The sequence below is a fragment of the Mustela putorius genome, unplaced genomic scaffold, assembly GCF_011764305.1.
Source record: "Mustela putorius furo isolate JIRA1106 unplaced genomic scaffold, ASM1176430v1.1 tig00003834_pilon_pilon_pilon, whole genome shotgun sequence".
NCBI lineage: Eukaryota > Metazoa > Chordata > Mammalia > Carnivora > Mustelidae > Mustela > Mustela putorius.
In genome coordinates this window covers 56,519,181-56,538,158 of record NW_025421987.1, presented here as the reverse complement: position 1 = coordinate 56,538,158, position 18,978 = coordinate 56,519,181, and the positions used below count along the sequence as shown (strand labels likewise).

The 18,978-nt window shown below is 39.1% G+C and overlaps 1 protein-coding gene across 12 annotated transcripts in view; it reads right to left on the bottom strand.

Moving 5' to 3' along the window:
• The window catches only part of MBNL1 (muscleblind like splicing regulator 1), a 198,993-nt gene that overhangs the window by 162,162 nt on the left and 17,853 nt on the right, over positions 1–18,978 (bottom strand). For 5 of the 12 annotated variants that reach the window (XM_045088527.1, XM_004755569.3, XM_004755574.3 and 2 more), the window contains exon 1: positions 13,451–13,583. The exons of 4 other annotated variants lie outside the window; for them this stretch is intronic. The gene's annotated coding sequence lies outside the window, so the exon portion shown is untranslated. Of the gene's footprint in view, positions 1–13,450; positions 13,620–18,978 lie in introns of those variants that run through there. 3 more of the 12 variants (XM_045088536.1, XM_045088534.1, XM_045088537.1) reach the window with 2 other exon arrangements.

Sequence of the window (18,978 nt, the reverse complement as noted above, 5' to 3'; positions counted from 1 at the left end):
ATTATTTCCCTAAAAATGGACCTTTTTCTTTGGGCTGTAAACGTCAGAAAAGCAGAAGGTCTATCCTTAATTTCTCTTGAAAATTTCAGTCAAAACCTTATCGTGAAGCTTTTTATGCCGTGGGCTTTAACGAAAAATGTTTTTGATTAAAAATGAATAACGGTAAGCAATAAAAGAAAAATTCTGAGTCTTCTAACTGAGACTGCAGCTTAAATGCTGGAAACGAGGGATGAACACTTCACAGCTGAATGGGGTCTTAACAGAATACGCATAGTTGCACTTTTTGGAAGCTGGCCTACAAAATACAGCTTTATTTCCTGCTCACAAAGAAAAAGTTGGAGGAAACAGAGCACCATGTGCATATCCAAAACCTTTTGTCATTAAAGTCAGGTATAACACACATCTCTCTTATAGTCTTTGCTTCTCCGTTAACACGAAAGTTGCAGGCTCTGAAACTTGACTGTCAATATGGAGTGATTTACTCTCCTCATCAAGGTGTGAGCATGGAGAAGCTTCCGATAAATTGGGCGTTCCCCACCTTTCTCCCAGAGTGCCAACCCCATAAATAAAGTAATCTTTTCTGTCTAGTCTAGAATGACACTACATTTGGGTCATGCTTCTTTATCAAACACTGAGACAGAAATACAAGCAGTTTAAATATGAAATCACATAATTAAAATAAATCATGGGATGGCTTTGTCTTTTCTCTCACATACACAGCGTGTAAAGAGTTAATGTGTCTACTGGATGGTTTTAGGCAAATTCCACACTCTGCCCACAGGCAGCCTATTCTTGGCTCCTGTGCCCACTTTGTTTTGCCCGTACATTACTTGTGAATATTTCTATCACTACACTGGAAACTACTTTAAGAACAGGGCATATTTTACTCACCTCTTTATCCTCTGAAGGACAGAGCATGATAGGTAGCCCATGGATACCCCACACTCAATCGATATTTGCTAAATTAACAGAGAGGGTTTTCCTTTGATGCCAAAAGCAATGGCATAAGATTCTTCCATTTTCCTTCCCCAGACATTATATAATTTCATTTGGTATGTGTTCTAAATAGCTCTATGAAGAGAGGAATTTGTTAGCAAAGTGACATGTTTCCAGCAGAACAAGTCTTCAATTAACAGTTTATCTCTTAAAATCGTAAGCTATGCCACACAGTGGCTGAGAACACAGACTGGTGTGTGAACGCGATAGAACACGAAAGCATAAAATAACCACATGAGGATGATAAGTGAATTCAGCATGCACTCTGGAGTTACCCTGATCATTTGTTTCTCGGTGAAGATTTTAGAGCATCACATTATTGGTATGAAAGTACATTATCTTCTGGAACCTCACTAAGCTTTCTCTGAGAGCCTCCCAAATACAGTGTTGTAACACGTCACACGAATGCAAGCCCTTACTCCCTCTGCTGAAGACGGGAGGTCTAGTGTGTTTTGTTTTGTTTTTGTTCTAAATCTAAGAAACAAAGATTATAAGCATTTGTCAGACTATATGACAGCCTCAAAGCAAAAAGATGAAATTTTATTTGCCAGCCTTTGAAGTTAAATTTACACCTTCTCAACCTAGGTCAGTTGTGGCATGGGTGAAGTTTTAAAGTCACTGTATCATAACTATAGCCACCCATTCCCAGCGGAATCCTAATAGGGTAACAAAAAACGTGGTTCTGAAGTAAGAGAAGACTGGGCTTCAATTCAGTTTTGCAGCTCACCAGCTGTGTAACTTTAGGCAAGTAGGTTAACTTCTCTGAGTCGTTGTTTCCTCACTTCTGTGAAGAGAATGGTGGCTCCTGCCACAAAGTCCTGAGTTCCCTAACTGCTGAACACCACTACGAGATGGTTCTTTCATAAGAGAATGTAAACTGGCAACATCTCACAAAGAAGACACTCAAACATGGTAGCCAGCCTCATTACCTGCCCCCCGTTCATACTGTTTCCTTCCACCTTCTGAACAGAGTGGCAAATTTCTCTTCCACACAGCATGCCTTGACTATTTGGTTCCATAAAGCTTCCTTCTTTGGATTTTCTTTTTTCTTTGAATCTCTCCTTTGGCGATTATAGAGGGCCAACACTCAATTGTAGGGGCTCCTAGATGGTTTGGTCGGTTAAGCCTCTGATTCTTGACTTCAGCTCAGGTCATGATCTCAGTGTCATGAGACTGAACCCAGAGGTTGCTGAAGAGTCTCTCTCTCAAATAAATAAATTAAAAAAAAAAATCTTACCAAAAAAAAGGGGGGGGGGAGCTCAGTGGGTTAAGCCTCTGCCTTCGGCTCAGGTCATGACCCCAGGGTCCTGGGATCGAGCCCCGCATTGGGCTCTCTGCTCAATGGGGAGCCTCGTTCCTCCAATCTCTCTCTCTGCCTGCCTCTCTGCCTACTTGTGATCTCTGTCTGTCAAATAAATAAATAAATAAAAATCTTTTAAAAAGGAGTCTCTCTGTCTTGCTCTGCCCCTCCCCCCACCTCCCACACATGCCTGCACATGCACTCTCTCGTTCTTTCTCTAAAAAAATAAAATAAAAATACTCAGTTGTACTGTCCGCCTTTCATGTCTTTCCCTCCAGCTCAATTACAAGCCAACGAAGAGAAAATACATAATTCTCCTTAGAATCCCCTGTCCTGACCTTCTGTAATCCCTTATCTCTAATAGGTGCTCAAAATACGTTTGTTAATTAGTTATTTAGCAGAACACAAAGGATGAATTGGTTTCCCTGTATTGCTTTATTGTTAACATAGTAAAATAACTTTTTAAGTGAAAAGATCTCAGCACTTAGCAAACTTTAATCCATTACTGAGAAACAGGCACAATAATTTCTTCCTGTATTAACTGCTCCCAAAACAATATTTACTTTTAAAATTCAGCCCTCAAAAATAGATTTCTCTAAGTTATTTCCTACATGCAATTTTCAGTAAATGTGGTCCCCCAGAAAGCATCAGGAAGAATTATGTTTGAAGGATATATTTTTTTTCAATAATCTCAATTGTTGTGGACATTTCAAATTACTTTTTGGAAAGGTCATGCAATGCCTCAGAGAGACCCTACATCTGGGTCAAAGATTTGCTTGTATTCCCTGTTGTTCACTTTTGCTATGTTCATCAAATCTCTTCAAGTCTTCTGGACGGGGTATTTAAAAACAAATACTTACCTGAATCCACTAAGTTGACAATGCAGCTTTCCCTAAAATGTCTGAGCAATGAAATTCAAATAATGGCTCAAAATAATTCAGAGTAAACTTGTCTAGTTAAAATTAGCCCAAGGAATAGAGAAAGCAAAGCAGAATTTCTCATTTTAACACTGTTTAATCTTAGTTAAAAAATGAACACTTTCTGAACATTACCTCAAATAGCACAACAAAATAGATTTTACCGTATCTTCATAGCATAAGGCAAAAATCTGATAAGGAAAATAAAAATCTAATAATAGAAAAAAATATGTACTAAGTGTGGCTTTGACATAATACCACGAGGCATATAAACAAAAGGTGAAATAAACCACTGTTAACACGATTTTCTCTGGCTCTATATAAACACGCTATAAAGACATAAACAGTGCAATTTTTATTATTTTTGGTAGATACAGACCATCTAAATAAATAATAAGTGGTAAATATTTATAAATAGAATCATTTTCTTGAAAACCATCTTCATTTCATGGGAATTTTTCTATGCATGTTAAATACAACATCATCTATCACTGCTCTGACATTTTCTGCTTAAACTACCTTAAGCCGTTTACTTGTAAAAAGCATCGAAGGACCTTAAGCAAAAAGGCATGTGAGTACTGCTACTAAGCTTTCTATTCTGTCTGAACTAGAACTATCCTCACAACACCAGGAAACTGTGAGCTCAGGTAACTGCTTATTTATTTCCATACGTACATCACTCTGTTTATAAGAATGTATTATTGTTAAGGAGTTTTTATTTCCAGGAAAAATAATATCACAGTTATACTGATACCTTCCCGAAAATAGCAAGGTCCAAGTATAAATGTCAGTCACATTGAGCACATTGCAAACTTGCTTTATCATGTATCTGTGTGCCACCTGGTTTATCACAGAGGACAGGTGACACCCCTTTTGGCCAGGCGGTTCTGGTTCCTTTAATAAGAGACCAGAACCGCCTGGCCAACATGAAAGCATTTCCCAGCAAATAACAATATGCCCCTGAAGACAAAATTATGCTTACTTCAGAATTACCAATTTGGGATGAAGTATCTGGTGACGTTCTACAGTTCATCCGATCCTGTGCTTTATTTAAAAGAGCTAGACACAGAAACGAAATATTTTAAGAATTTAACATGCGTCTTCTACTCAATCGAGTTATAGTTCCTGATAAAACACAATTTTAAGTATTTTTCTCTTAGTGACATTTTAAAATACAGTTCTTTAACCTTTATAAAGATTTTATTTATTTATATATTTATTTATTTATTTATTTGAGAGAGAGAGAGAGAAGGTGATAGAGAGAAAGAGAGAGAGAGAGAAAAAATGAGCAGGGGGAGGGGTAGAGGGAGAAGCAGACTCCCCACTGAGCAGGAGCCAGATGCAGGACTTGACCCCAGGACCATGGGATCATGACCTGAGCCAAAAACAGACACTTAGCTGACTAGGCCACCTAGGCACTCCATAGTTCTTTATCGTAAAAGAGTGCACAAGTAGCAATGTAATGAACAGAATTAACATTAAAGATTAAAACTTTTACATAAGAAATTTTTGATGAAAAGTTTAAAAAATTACTGTATTTAAATATCATTTTTACTACCTCCCATTGCCTTTCAGATCCACATCTTAACAGTTGCTACATACATCCTATGGACCGTAGAGGGGGATCCCAGTCACTTTTCCCCCAGCATATAGGTCTTTCTTTTCATTTCCTGGCATTCCCCTCATCTTTTTCCTACAGTCTCTACTTCATCCTATTTGTTTCCTATCCTTCTTCTATAAATTGTCACTGAAATGCATGCCTATAAGGTTACAGGCCTAACCACATGTCTCGTGATCCCCATTGTGTATCAAACCTATACCACCTGCTCTTCAATGGCCCCCTCTGTACCAATCTCCTCTCCCACCTGATTCCTCCCTTCTTCCTACCCCACATGCTGCCTATCTCCCCCCATGTCTTTTCTCTCTACCCTCTTATTTCTAAATGCTGTAAAAGTGTGACTCTGCTAGAGAATTACAAATGTTTATGGTCTCAATCTCCTATATGCATCTAGCACAAATATTTTTTTAATCTGTTTTTATTCTTTCATGTACAAGCACAGGTTCTAGAACTGGACTACCCTGATTCAACTCCTTCTTGTGTTTCATGTTACTTAAGAAATTTTAGACAATTAACTTGCTGGTGCCTCATTTTCCCATCTATGAAGCTAATATAGCACCCATCTCACAGGGTTGTTCTCAGGAATCCATGAATTAATTCATAAACCCTACCGTAGCATATTGAAAGCAGTCCAAAAATGTTAATAATCTTCATTATAGTTCTTATCCTCATTATTCTTTATCATTGGAGGCAAGAAAAAAACTGGTTAAAAACATGGATTTGGAACCAAGACAAACAACAAGCCTCATAATTCTACAAATGATAGATTTCTAGTCATGCTACTTAGTCTTGAAGATATAAAGGTCATAAGGCCTACTTTACAGCTGTTTAAAAAAAAAAGATTAAATGATATATTTTATTAAAAAATAAACTTTTTATTTTTATTTATTTTATTAAAAAATTAAAAAGAACTTTTTTTTTTTTAAAGATTTATTTATGTAGTTCAGAGAGAGAGAGAGAACATGAGCAAGAGGAACAGAGGGAGAGGGAGCCCCAACTCTGGGGCTTGATTCCAGAACCCTGAGATTATGACCTAAACCGAAAACTAAGAGTCAGATGTTTAACCAACTGTGCCACCCAGGTACCCTTGGAATTTCTATTATTAATAATTATTTATATGTTTATCATTTCACAGATATAGAACACAGGGATTGTTAAGAGTAAATGGTTTCCCCCAGGCCACATACCTGGTCAGATCTGGTCTATAAAATAAAGTCTACACATTGTGAAGTTTGTCTGTGCCAACCTCCCAACAGATTCTCCATTCAAGATACAGACAAAAATGTAATAAACATATACAGATTATAATCTGTATATACAGAACATATACAGATTATTATTATCATTTTAAAATGATAATAATAAAACCGATATCACCTCTTACATTTGGTGAATGTTCTACTTTTCAAAAATTAGCCCCCACTGAGGTCTGGTTTTTGTTGTTCTACTTACACTGCAACAAACATTGGATTTTCAAAACAAATTCAGAAACTCTTTAAAGGATGTGATGTGTCTTTTCATAATACAGCTTTTTTGAAACTAAAACTTAGTAAATAAAAATATCAGTGAGGGGGCCTTTGGCTTGGGAATAGAGTTGCAAGTTCAGCTAATGACTCAGAGGTTTTCCTACCAACCTTTCCCCACACAGCAAGCCCTATGCCTTCCCTTCTTTCTTTCTGTCACCTAACTTGACTACCACCACCCAAACTATGTTTCCACTGGGATAAGAGCTATTCATCCACATGGAGTGCTAAAAGGTCATGGTAAAGGTAGTTCTTTCTTACAATCAGAGAACACAGAAATAAGTAAAATGTGAAAGTGTCACTGTCACTATCACTATCATCAACAATGCTGGTAAACGGATTGCTAGATATGTGACTACAAATTTTGCATGCAATAGGCTCTGAATGGTCTGTAAGTTCTAATACTACATCAAGTTCAGAAAATATCTTTAACGATGCTCTAAATATGAACTGCGTAATGCCTTATTTTGGCATTGCTGCTATTTAACATGCTTATGATGTGTTTTGACTATTAAACTGTAAAGTCTCACTGTTTATATTTCCTCACACTCCCACTGCATATATTATTGTTACCATACTTTCTGGCATTTTCTGGAAGAGTCTATTCAGTCACAATCACTGTAGACAGATGTTAGTAGGATAGGAATGTAAATACAGAAAAGTACAGACAATGTGACATCTTCCACCAACTATGTACTTAAAATATTATTTTTGAAAACCCACAAAATTGTATTCATAAGTGGGACACTATTCCCTGTGTCTATACCTTCTGTTTTTATTACTCCACTTTTCTTTTATTCAATGTCATGTTAAATTTGATACTCTGGCTGTTTCTGATTAAAATCTCCTGCCAATATGTAGTTCCCTCATTGTTGTTCATTATGTATGATACATTTCTTTTCCCAAAATGAAATCACTGCTTTTTAAATATATTTTAGTATTATTTCTACTTCTTAACTTTAATATATAGATTTTTAGCAAACAACCTCTTTATAATTGTCAGTTTGCTTTCAATCTAGTCTTTGGCAAATTCTCTGCATCCACTGTTCAGCTTCATTACCCATTCTGGTCTTCTGACACAATAGTTACAATCTGTTGACTTCAAAAGGTGATATTTTATGGTATTCAACAGTAAAACTGATGGCAAAAGCTATCTATATTCTAGTACAGGACATCTGGAAATCTCTATATTTCTACTAGAGAAATGAACTAAAGAAATGAAAAAGAACACATACAAAAATCCTGTGTCTGAATGTTAAATATAAATGTATGAAAAATATGTAAATAGTCACTAAATAGATATAATTAAGGCTGGCTTAACAGAACACTATTTTTGCATGGTTGAAAAATAAAGAATAGCTTTGGTTTTCCATTATTTATACATTAAGACTGTTCTCTTTATTACATGTATTGGTCAGAGCTACATTAAGACTTATCTTTCCTTATCTGTACTTCCAAACCATGTTGCCAAGCCACTGTTTACGAAATACCACTTTCTACTTAACAGTTATTTTCAAAACTCTTACTTCTGCTACCAGACTGCCACTTCTTTGAAGATCAAGTATATTTTGATTAAGTTTGGTAGATCTCACTGAGCCTAGCTTACTATTTTGCCCCAATATGTATTCACTTAAATCAACATTACAAAATAGAATATCTCAGCAATGTCATGTTTACTTCATATGATTAAACTTGTTCCCATGATCCTCAGATCTTGTTAGCTCTTTAAAACAAGTTCATGCTTAGTTAATAGCTCCAAAACTGTTTTAAAATTCAAAATATACAGAAAACTCAGTTTTTTTTTTTTAAAGATTTTATTTATTTATTTGACAGAGAGAAATCACAAGTAGATGGAGAGGCAGACAGAGAGAGAGAGAGGGAAGCAGGTTCCCTGCTGAGCAGAGAGCCCGATGCGGGACTCGATCCCAGGACTCTGAGATCATGACCTGAGCCGAAGGCAGCGGCTTAACCCACTGAGCCACCCAGGCGCCCAGAAAACTCAGTTTTAAATATAAGTTTCTCTTAAAAATCCTTTGGAGGAAGAAATACCAGCTGGAGAGGGACTATGGTTGATATTTGCATAGGCAACAGCTTTTAGATTATATGATATTTAGCACAGTTCCTTTTAATAATATGGCATTATTTAACAGCCAGATTATTTGAGAAGACTGCACGCGAAGCAACCGCTTGAGCTAAAGCCGACCCAAGCCAGATTATTTGAATAAATTAGCCTTGTCTTGGGAATACTCAGCCTTCACACAAACACTCACATAAATATTGTGTCCACATTTCAGAGGAGTATTACCTTACCAATTCTTATTCACCTCTTTGGGTATAAAAAAGATAGAACTCTCAACTTCTTAGAACAATTTCCGAAGAGATGACAGTTTTTCCTTTGGAGCACATACACTACTGGAAGCATAACAGTTATTTCAGAAACCTCTTCACCTTTTTAAAAGCACTGATCTCAGTGGAAAAGGAATTCTTCACTCTATAAAATATGGTTATATTCCATCAAAAAGATTAATATATCCTGAACTATTTTAACAAAGGATAATCACAGAAACCTGAGTAAGATCTCAAAAACAGTGGGGAAAGTGCCAAATACATAATATTTAATACTGTAACATAAATGCTTTAAAGATTCTTCACTTTTATGGATGTCACAGACACAGGTATTAAGATGTCTCTTGGAAAATGTAAATAATTATCTGTAAGAAATGTACTAGGGTCATTAAAACCTAATAATAATATGTAAAAAACTGTAACTGTGTATTTGCTAAGTGCTTTTTTAAGGATATAGCTGTAATGTTTACATAAACATACATCTTTATAATATAAAAACACTACATAAAAATCAATTTCCCTATCTCATCTAAAAATATAAAATATGTCTAGAGACACTTAATGCCATATGTCAATAGCTCTTCTTGAATTCTCTGCTTAGCAATCAATAATTCTCCAACCATTAGAGAACATGTTCCATGACTCATCAAAAATGATATGCAAAGTTAATGGGGATCAGTGTTGCCCTCCACACCACACACATGCATCGACACTAATGGTAGTTATACCTCATACAAGGGGAGACAGATTCAAGATGGCACCTAGCCAGGAGGCAACTCTTCCAAGTTTCTCTATAAAATCTGTCCTCCCCGCAAAAAAGAACCCACTATATCCACCCTTTCCTATATCTTTGGCAGCCTTGAAGGAAGTAAAAGTAAGCATACTTTATATGGGTAGAAAAGAACTGCATTTTTTCTAGCGTAACACTGTGTATGGCAAAATGTACTTCAGTTATGAAAATATCTGCGGGGAATGTTTCCAGGACCTATGCCATTGTGCTTTGTTTGCTAGTCAGATGCTTTCTCAAGAATGTGTTCAAATTATAAAGACAATTATCTCTGTGTATAGAAATCTTTCAAAGCCCGTATTACCACAGAAACCTATTTTTACCTTTCTTAACATTCAAAACAAGGTCTTATAGCTTACAAGTGAAAATTTCAATCTTCTGAATTTATTAATCTTTGATTAACACGTGGTCAGGAGTTTGTCTGGATTTACATGATGTTTTTATTTTCTAAGGAAGGAAAGTCATAGGATAGCAAAATACATATTAAGCATTTGAGGATAATTGCTATTTACCGAAAACTCTATTTTAAAATAAATTTTAGTGACTCGTTTATGTTTGGTAACTTCAGGACAATGATAACTATAGTGTCTCTAAAATGTTCCTAAGTAGCAATCATACTCTATTCTGGCCTTTGAGAGGTGTTAAGACTCATCCCCTAATTATAAGCCTTTTCTCTGTTATTACTACCTCACCATTAAATCTCTAAACTAAACAGTAGTTTTGAGGAAATAAAAATAGATGTTAGGTAGTGTGTTTTCTCAAATTTTGGTTACAATGGATAAGAAAGACAAGGTATTTCTATGTATAGTAAACTTCTTGAGCTTGTAAAAATAAAATTCAATTTTATTATATTTTAACCAGCAAACTCTTTCAGCTTCCTCTCACAATGCTGTTTCCCTGCTTTATTCTAGAACAACACTACCCAAGGGAAATGCAATACAAGCCACATTTGTTATTCTAGGTGTTCTAGTAGTCATATTTTAAACAAGGAAAAAGAAGCAGGTGAAATTAACCTAACAGTATATTCTACTGAAACTGATATATCCAAAATATTATCATTGCAACATATAACCCATATACAAATATTAATCAGATATTTCACATTCTTCCCTTCATACAAAGTTTTCCAAATCCAGAATGTAAAACTTAACTAGCCACATTTCAAATGCTCAACAGCCACATGTGGCTAGTGGCTGCTGCGCTGCACGGCACATTCTAGATTTCCAAAAATATGAAGTTTTCTGGCCTAAAAAGCCACCACTTCAAAATCTTCCTATGTAATATCCTCTATAATCAGTATTGCTGTTGGGATTTTACATTAAGACAAACATTTAAGTGAATATATTTCACTTCCTTGCTCCACTCCTCTGACCCTCATATCTACTGCTCATCCTGATAACTTTTTCTTAAGGGTCTAGGAAACTCCAGTGACCTATTCTCTTTAGCTCCTTCCGAGCAAGATCTAGGATGTTCTCTAACCTGTGCATCTTCCATCACCAAGCAGAAAACCAGAAGGTGCCGCAAGGCTATTCTCTCTTGGTTTCCATAAATAGATATATCAAATACAGGTCTAATGAACCACGACAGTGATAAATGCAAGGGCAGTTTTTTTGCTTATGATGAAAATAGGAAATTTTAATAATAAAGTAACACACCCTTATTCAATGAGAAAAATGATTTTACTCCCCCCACCACCACCCTCGAGCCCAGGAGAAACCTTGGGATACTCTTTTCTTGATCTGGAACAGAACCCAGTGCTTCATTTCATAGGAATTCTGTGCCCAGAAGAAGAACAGAATGTTGGAAGCAAAATTTAATGAATTCAACTTGGAGTCTAAGTTTGCTTCAAATGTGGAAATGTAAACACAAGCAATAATATTTTAAACCATAAAACACTCTGGATTCTCCACTGGCATGGCTGCATAGAATATCACACTTTTGTTCTTAGTTACATGAGAAAAAAAAATTAAACTAGGCACATGTGAGCCTTTCTGAGTCTCTTAGTAATAATATAACCTGATTATTATGTCTTAAGTGACACTGTAATTATAGACGGATGGATGAACAGGTTTTCTGGTGCTGACCCAACCTGTTCCCTAAAACACAAAAGGCAACTTTTGTAGTTCTCCCTGAGGAAACCCCCATTAAACAAATAAAACTAAAAACTATGTCTACACTTTGAAAGAAGACCTACCAACACAGTAATCAAAAAAAAAAATTCACCCCTATGCAAACCCAAAAAAAAAAAAAAAAATTTGAACTATAGTTGTCACCAACTTTAAGAAAGCAAAGATACAAGTGACAACAATGTGCTTTCTCAGGCTACAAAATAACATTATTCAGTGTCTCTGGCTATAAGTTTACATCTAAGACATTCTAAGTATTGAACTAAATACTCTTCCGATGAATTTTAGAGTCGCTGAACTTTCATTTTAACCTGCCTTAGTGATAATATTTTATCTCAACAGCAGGACAAGGAGAAACACCAACACTCTCAGGAGCCCACACAGATAACGTGGAGTGGATCACTTATGCGGGTATAGAATAGTTAGGTCCGAAATACCCTCTGTGTATAAACAGACACTGTGTTCAGACCCAGGAGGGAGGAACACCGTGTCCACCGGTGTAGTATTTCAAAGCGCCTTGCAGAGGGCCTGCAAATCCGAAGGCATTAATTATGACTTCTCTCTCGGTGTATTAATTTGTTTAAGAAACTCCTCAGAGTACGGCAGAGTTTACCATCCGTTTGCTATCGCCTGTCCCTGTGCTGGTGGGCACACAAAGTAAAGACAGTGGCAGTAACCTTTCTGGCAGCTTCTTACTCCGTCTTAATCCTAGGGAAGCCCCCTCCACGGGAATACACCACGAAACCCCAGCAGCCATATATTCCGCACCCCCCCCCCCGCCCCCGGGCCGGGGAGAGACTTAAGAACACAATGACTCTTCTAGCAACACCCCTGTCGTGGTAAAGTGCTGTGAGAGGGGCAGGCATAAGCTCCACCATATACCTGCTCGTGTTACAGGCTCTGGAATCAAAGTATTCTCACATGACACATTACTACCAATAACAGATTCCGGCTCCGTTTCAAAAAAAAAAAAAAAGTGCGGGGGGCGGGGGGGGGCACATATTTGTCCTGCTTTTGTCTAAAAACCAGAACCCAAGTACTAACTACTTTTCATTTTTTTCAGTCTTTCACGAAAGCGATTCAATCAACCGACTGCGGCTCCACCCAGAGAGCGTCTATACTTACTTTTCTTACAGTTTTTGAGTGACGCACTACAAAACGATGGAAAAAAAAAAAAAAAAAGAGGAGCCCTCTCATGCAGGGCGTCTTCCGCCCTGTAAACTTGGCAAAAGGCAAACTGGACTGAAATACAGCACTCTCCATATAAGGAAGCCCAGCTAAACATGTCATGCGTAATTTATGGGTAGCAGGCAGAGAATTAACCTTTGCGTGCACATATTTGGCCCAGATGAAAACCGGGCTGGATGGCAGCCCCGGGGACAGGGATGCGGGCTCTCTCGGGAGGAACCGTGGCTCGCGTCTGACGGACTCGCGTCTCCCCCCCCCCACCCCCCGACGAAGGTCATTAAGTTGTAAGTACACTTCCACGCACCTGTTTCCTTCCTTTCCCCCCTCTTTCCTTCTCGCCCTCTGTCCTTCTCTCTCTTTCTGTCTAGACTGCCAGACTGGACGCCGGCTGCGCTCTGACAGGGTCCGCAGCGCCCGGGGAAGGGCTGCCCGGGGCCGGGCTGCAGCGGCAGCCTCCCGCGCTCCCCCGAGCCCGACACGGCGCGCGATCGGAAGCCGCCCGCCGCGGCGAGCCAGCCCCGGCGGCCCCGAGACGCAGCCGGCCGGAGCCCCCGCGCACTTCCTCCCGCAGCCATGGACGGCCCCGAAAGAGTACGAACAATGCAGAGCCGCGGAGCCGCGCGAGGCAACTGTGAAAATGGAAACTTACCTCTCACATTTTTTTCAGAGGCAGCCCGACTGCCGACCGAGTGCCCAAGGCATTGTGGGAGTCATGATTCCAAGAGGCCCGCGATTTAAAATTGAACTTGTCAGTTCCCGGTCACGGGAGCATGGTGAGCGCCACAACTCATTCAGCTGCAGTGAAAAGACTGTTGCATGTCGCTGTGCAGCCTCTTATCGCCGAGGTCTGGTTTCCGCCGCTGCTGCGCGGCCCCTCCCCCGCCCGCCCAGCCCCACCAGGAAGCCCGGGGCGGACTCGTCGAGCTCCCGGACGCACGCGGCGGCGAAAAAAACGCTCGGCAACTTTCCGCCGCCCTCCCGCCCTCGCCCGGGCGGCCCTGGCGCCCCTCAGGCGAACCCAGTCCGCAGAGGGTGGTCGTCGCCGCTCGCGGGTCGGCGCCGAGGGCACAAGGAGACCGGAGCCGGCGCGGGCGAGGTGCATCCCCGCAGCCGACCGGTGGTATCTTCCATCTTACACGTTCAACATTATAACAGCCGAGCTACATAGTGCAAATGGGACGCACCCCTACTACTTTCCGCTCCTTGCAACCAGCCGGGCCGGCACAGAGGTTCGTTGTTTTTTTTTTTTTTTTTTAAAGAGGCCGGCGGATGGGGCTTTTTGTAAGAAAGCCGGCAAGGTTAGGTTGAAGGTGAGAAATCAGCTCGGCAGAAAACGGTAAGGACCTCATGGGGCTGCCGCCTTAAAATGCACCACACGGTTTTTGAACCTGGATGGCTCACAGGCGGGAAAAAGATCTGCAAGACTGCCAGGCTGTCTCTTCCTCAAGGAGCAGGGTGTCCACAGTTTTGCAGTTCCTCAGTAAAACTGTCACGCAAGCACAAAAACTCCCACTGCAGCTTCCACTCGAGCTGGTAAATAATGTTTGGAACGTAAAATCCCCTTTCTTCCCAACTCTGCATTACACGATTTATAGGAAGCAGAGACCCTTCTCTGGAAATAAAATATCATTTTCTGAAATACTGGAATATTCCAAGGCAAGTAAGTCATATTATTGTTGGAGCAAAACAAACCACGGCCCCAAATCATAATTCATTGGGTGTTATAAGATGCAACGCGGCTCCACTTTGAATGGAAAGAATTCTGGATTAACATGATAATGTTTTGGAGGGTTGGGGGCAGAATTTTCTTTGAATTTAAGGAAGTTCGATAACTTGTTCAATAACGATTCTAATTTAAAACATCGGTTCCATGTTTTGGACACAGTGTGGAATGAAATGGTGGATATGGTGCCGTGTTCATCCTACAACTTCGTTAAGTGCTATTAAAGAGGGTGGGGCCGGCTTAAGGAGGAAAAGGGAAAACATTGTGAAAGGTGCTAAAGTTCAGGAATAAGAGGCATTAATAACAGACTTGAGTTCTAGCCGTTGGCTAGATCCCCAAAACAGTAAATATTGTGCATAGTTCCCTTCCATAACAAATAAATTAATTAATTAAATGGCTCTACTTCTCAGTGTTAATTATTGAAAAGTACCCAAGTGCACACACAATTGAGGCAAATTAAAAAGGATACCGACATTTTCTCAGAGAATAGGAAGGGGCACTCTCTATCTGCCAATTAGTAGCAATGAGGAATTCCTTTTTTTCTAATTCAGCATTCATTTCAACAACTACATCAAATGCCTACTATGCCAGAGATACAAGAATGGATAACCCAGTCCCTACCCTCCAGGATAATACATCTACTAGGGAAGAGACAAATAAACCAATTATCTCTGCCTGAGGGATAAATGCTAAAACGGTGTTGGCAAGCCAAAGGGGGCCTGGCTGGGGAGGGTTAAGGAAGGCTTCCTGGAGGAGTTACTTTCAATAGGTGCCTTGAAAGGTATATAGCAATTAACAAGATGGAAAGGGACTTGCGTCTGGTCAAATGGAGAAAAGAGCATGGCAGATACAATGGACCTGCCAGCTTTCCTGTCAGAAGTGAGGGAAGGATAAATGTTGGGGAGTGGCAGGAGATGAGCTGTAAGTAGGTCTGTTGTAATCCAAGGAGCCTGAGCTTTAGTCAAAACTGGTGAACTGAAGAGTTTATACAGCAACGGGATAGGTAGAGTTTGGACTTGTAGTTCAGAAGATCCTGTAGTAGCAGCTTGAGGGTGAATGGGAGTGTGGGGTGGCGGCCCATAGAAGAAGGGTGAATGGGTGTGGACAGACTGGAAAAATGACTCATGCAGGGAATGAGGAAGGGAGGAACTTTGGGAGGCTCCCAAATCCCTGGCTTAGCCTACTGGATTGTTTGCTACTTGCCTTTTAATGTCTTCCATTTGCCTTTCATTCTCCATGACAACGGCCCCTGACTTCTGAGCTGGGCCACCTATGCATCTGCGGGCAGGTTGGCGCCCTAGCAGGCTTCCACACACCTCTCAGAATGTCCAATGAACTGCTAAGGCCTAATCCCCGTTGTAGGAATTCATTTTCAATTGTTCTCAGACCCTTGTAGACTTCCAAGTTAGAACTTTGCTGTTCTTTTTCCTTGTGAATTAGAAAGTTTGCTGTTTGGAGCAACATGGTCAAAAGCAGGACTTTGAACCTGTGTATGGGGCAAGAGGGGAAATTATTTTTCCACTTCAGCACTGAAGGAGGGGGGAAGTTCTGGGAACAAAAGAGAAATTGAAACTGAGACAGATTTTCTGCTCCACCGAACAGAATACAAAGAAATACAAGAAAGACCCTTGAATGCTAGAAACAGCAAAATAAACATCCTCGTAAATGACAAAGAGGAGAAAAAAATGTTGTTTTACATTAGATAAAAGAAAAAGGGGTGGTTAAGAAAAACTATAAACTAATTGTCAATCTAAAATTCAAAAAGGACTCAAAATAAATTGTGATATAAAGCTAGTTTGCCACAGATTTAGCTTAATTTAGTATTATTGATAATGCTAGAACATGAGTAATGACATTGAAAATTTTGAAGCACTGTAACAAACCCAGATCGTATGTTAAAAATATTATATCATGTTGCCAGCTTTCAGCTACCAGTAGCATTCTAACCACATTTTAAATTGTGGAAATTATTAAAAAATCATTAGTAATAAAAAGTAAATAGTTTCCCATTTAGAATACCACTGATATTCCCTCAGTGCCAGGAAAGCATGAGCAGTATGGTTTCTTTTGCTTCTGTGAAATGTACTTAGAGTTCATGGGCTCATGAGTGAGTAGATCCATAAGTACAAAAAGAAGGTCATTTGTGGGTGGAGAGGGAAATTACAGAAAACAATTTCAGATGAAATAAAACTGCATTTTCAGATAAAGGAAAGAATGTTCACTGTAGGTTCTTGAAATATTTCAGACCATTCAAGTCTTAATTATACCAATGAATCCCAATAGAAATGCAGTTAAGGAGTATGGCTTTTAGAGATAATATCAGTTGGCTGGTTTACCAATAATATAGATAAAGGAAATGGTAGCATTTATCTTTTTCACTCAAATGGGAGTCTTTAAGGCACCTGTATAACTGTGTGTGAGTATGTGTATGAATTGTATCTTCCTTGTCCTACAAACCACATTTATAGTTCAGTAAGTTCTAAGTGCCTCCCAAATGTAATTTGGCTTTCCTGGCAAAACAAACAAAGAAAGAAACAAAAAACTCAATGAAAATATCCTAAGAAGGTATGTTTTTTAAAAGTCAAAATATGAAATTGTCTTCAATCGCTGATCCAGGAATGCTGCTTTTATTATACCAGGATAAAAATAATCCATTGCAAGACAGTGCCAAAACAGACCCAAATGTAGATCTTTTGCATTCTGGTCCACGTTTAGATACATATGGTTGAGAGAAGAAGCTTCTGGAAGGCAGGGAAGAGTTGGAAACGTTTTTGTATGGAGAATCCATTTTAAGCAGATACATTAAATGTGCCTCTATTACATTTCACAGTGGAGGAGGGAGGCACTCTTTTATAGCTTGGATTCAAACTTGTTTAGGTATGTGAATAAATAACACTGATAGAGTCAGATGACTTTAGTTTATCTTCAAGGACCTTATATATTTCCCAAACTAAGTTTTTAAAATCATGCCCAGTATAAATAATTTATATTCTATTGCATATTATGTATATATATATATAGTGTGCTGTGTAATACAACATACTGTATGTATAATTTTTGTGCCGCTTAAAGTATAAATCACATAAGTGTGAAAATATTAGATTAGAATCAACATATTTGTCTTAAAATGTTTATAAAGACTAAAACTGAGTTACAAGTATTTGGACATATCTCAATTAAGCTATTATACCTAAAACTTGAATCTAAATCTTCAATATAATTATTTTGGCATCCAGCAATAGGACAATATAAAAAATACACTTCAGAATTAAAAATTGAGAAACACAGAATTTAAGTTGGGAATGGAGCGTTAGAGACCATCTGGCCCTCTTCCTTTGTTAGACCAGACAACATTGTATAAGTAAATTGGCACCGTGACGGAGCAGGACTGGCATCAATGTCTTCTGACTTCTCAGGCCATTTACTGTCATTGGTTTTCTTAAAAACACTGGGGGCAACAAGAAACTCTAATATAGGCATAAAGTTCCCCAAGTTTAATGTAAAGAAGGGCCATGCAAGATTTTCAGTATAGTTCTTTACTCCTCTATTTTTTCTTTCCTTTTTTCTTTTTTCTTCTTTCACACTTTCTTCCACTTTTTTCTTTCTCCACTCTTCCATCCTTCTTTCTGTCAGAAAATATTTTTCACATAATCCCTCTGTTCCAGATTTCACAAATGTTTATTGATCATCCATCATGCTAAGTCCTGTTCCAAGTACTACCGTTTGAGATATGACCACAGACCAATCACTACCCTCAAGGAATTTACAGGCTGCAGAGGGAACCAGGCACTAAACAAGGAAGGAATAAATATAAAGAAACAGGTAAACATGGGAAGCAAGTTCAGATGGAGCTAAGTGCTGTCAAATAAGAGAAAGCAGGTTAGCAGGACTAGGGAGGGAGGAAACAGGACTTGACCTGTTCAAGGGCATGGTCAAGAATTGAGGTGGCCTGAGATCAGCGAAGTCCTCAAGGAGAGGCAGAACATCTGCAGAAAGACCATTCAAAGCAGTGGGAACTGCATGTCCAGAGCCTTGAATCCCAATTTCGCACTAAGGCTTCAAGTCCCAACAGTGAATAAAAACAAACAGGACGCTACCTTCAAAGAGCTTATATTTAAGTGAGAAAAACAATGAATCCTAATCAAATTAATCACACTCAAAATCGACAATTGGGGGCGCCTGGGTGGCTCAGTGGGTTAAAGCCTCTGCTTTCAGCTCAGGTCATGATCCCAGGGTCGTGGGATTGAGCCCCGCATCGGGGGCTCTGCTCAGCAGGAAGCCTGCTTCCTCCTCTCTCTGCCTGCCTCTCTGCCCACTTGTAATCTCTGTCAAATAAATTAAAAAAAAAAAAACTATTAAAAAAAAATCGACAATTGTAGTCATGAGACTTGTGGTCTGTGGGAACTATCCAAGTGTTTGGTTGTATTAGAGTTTGGGGGGTGGGGGTTAGAGGT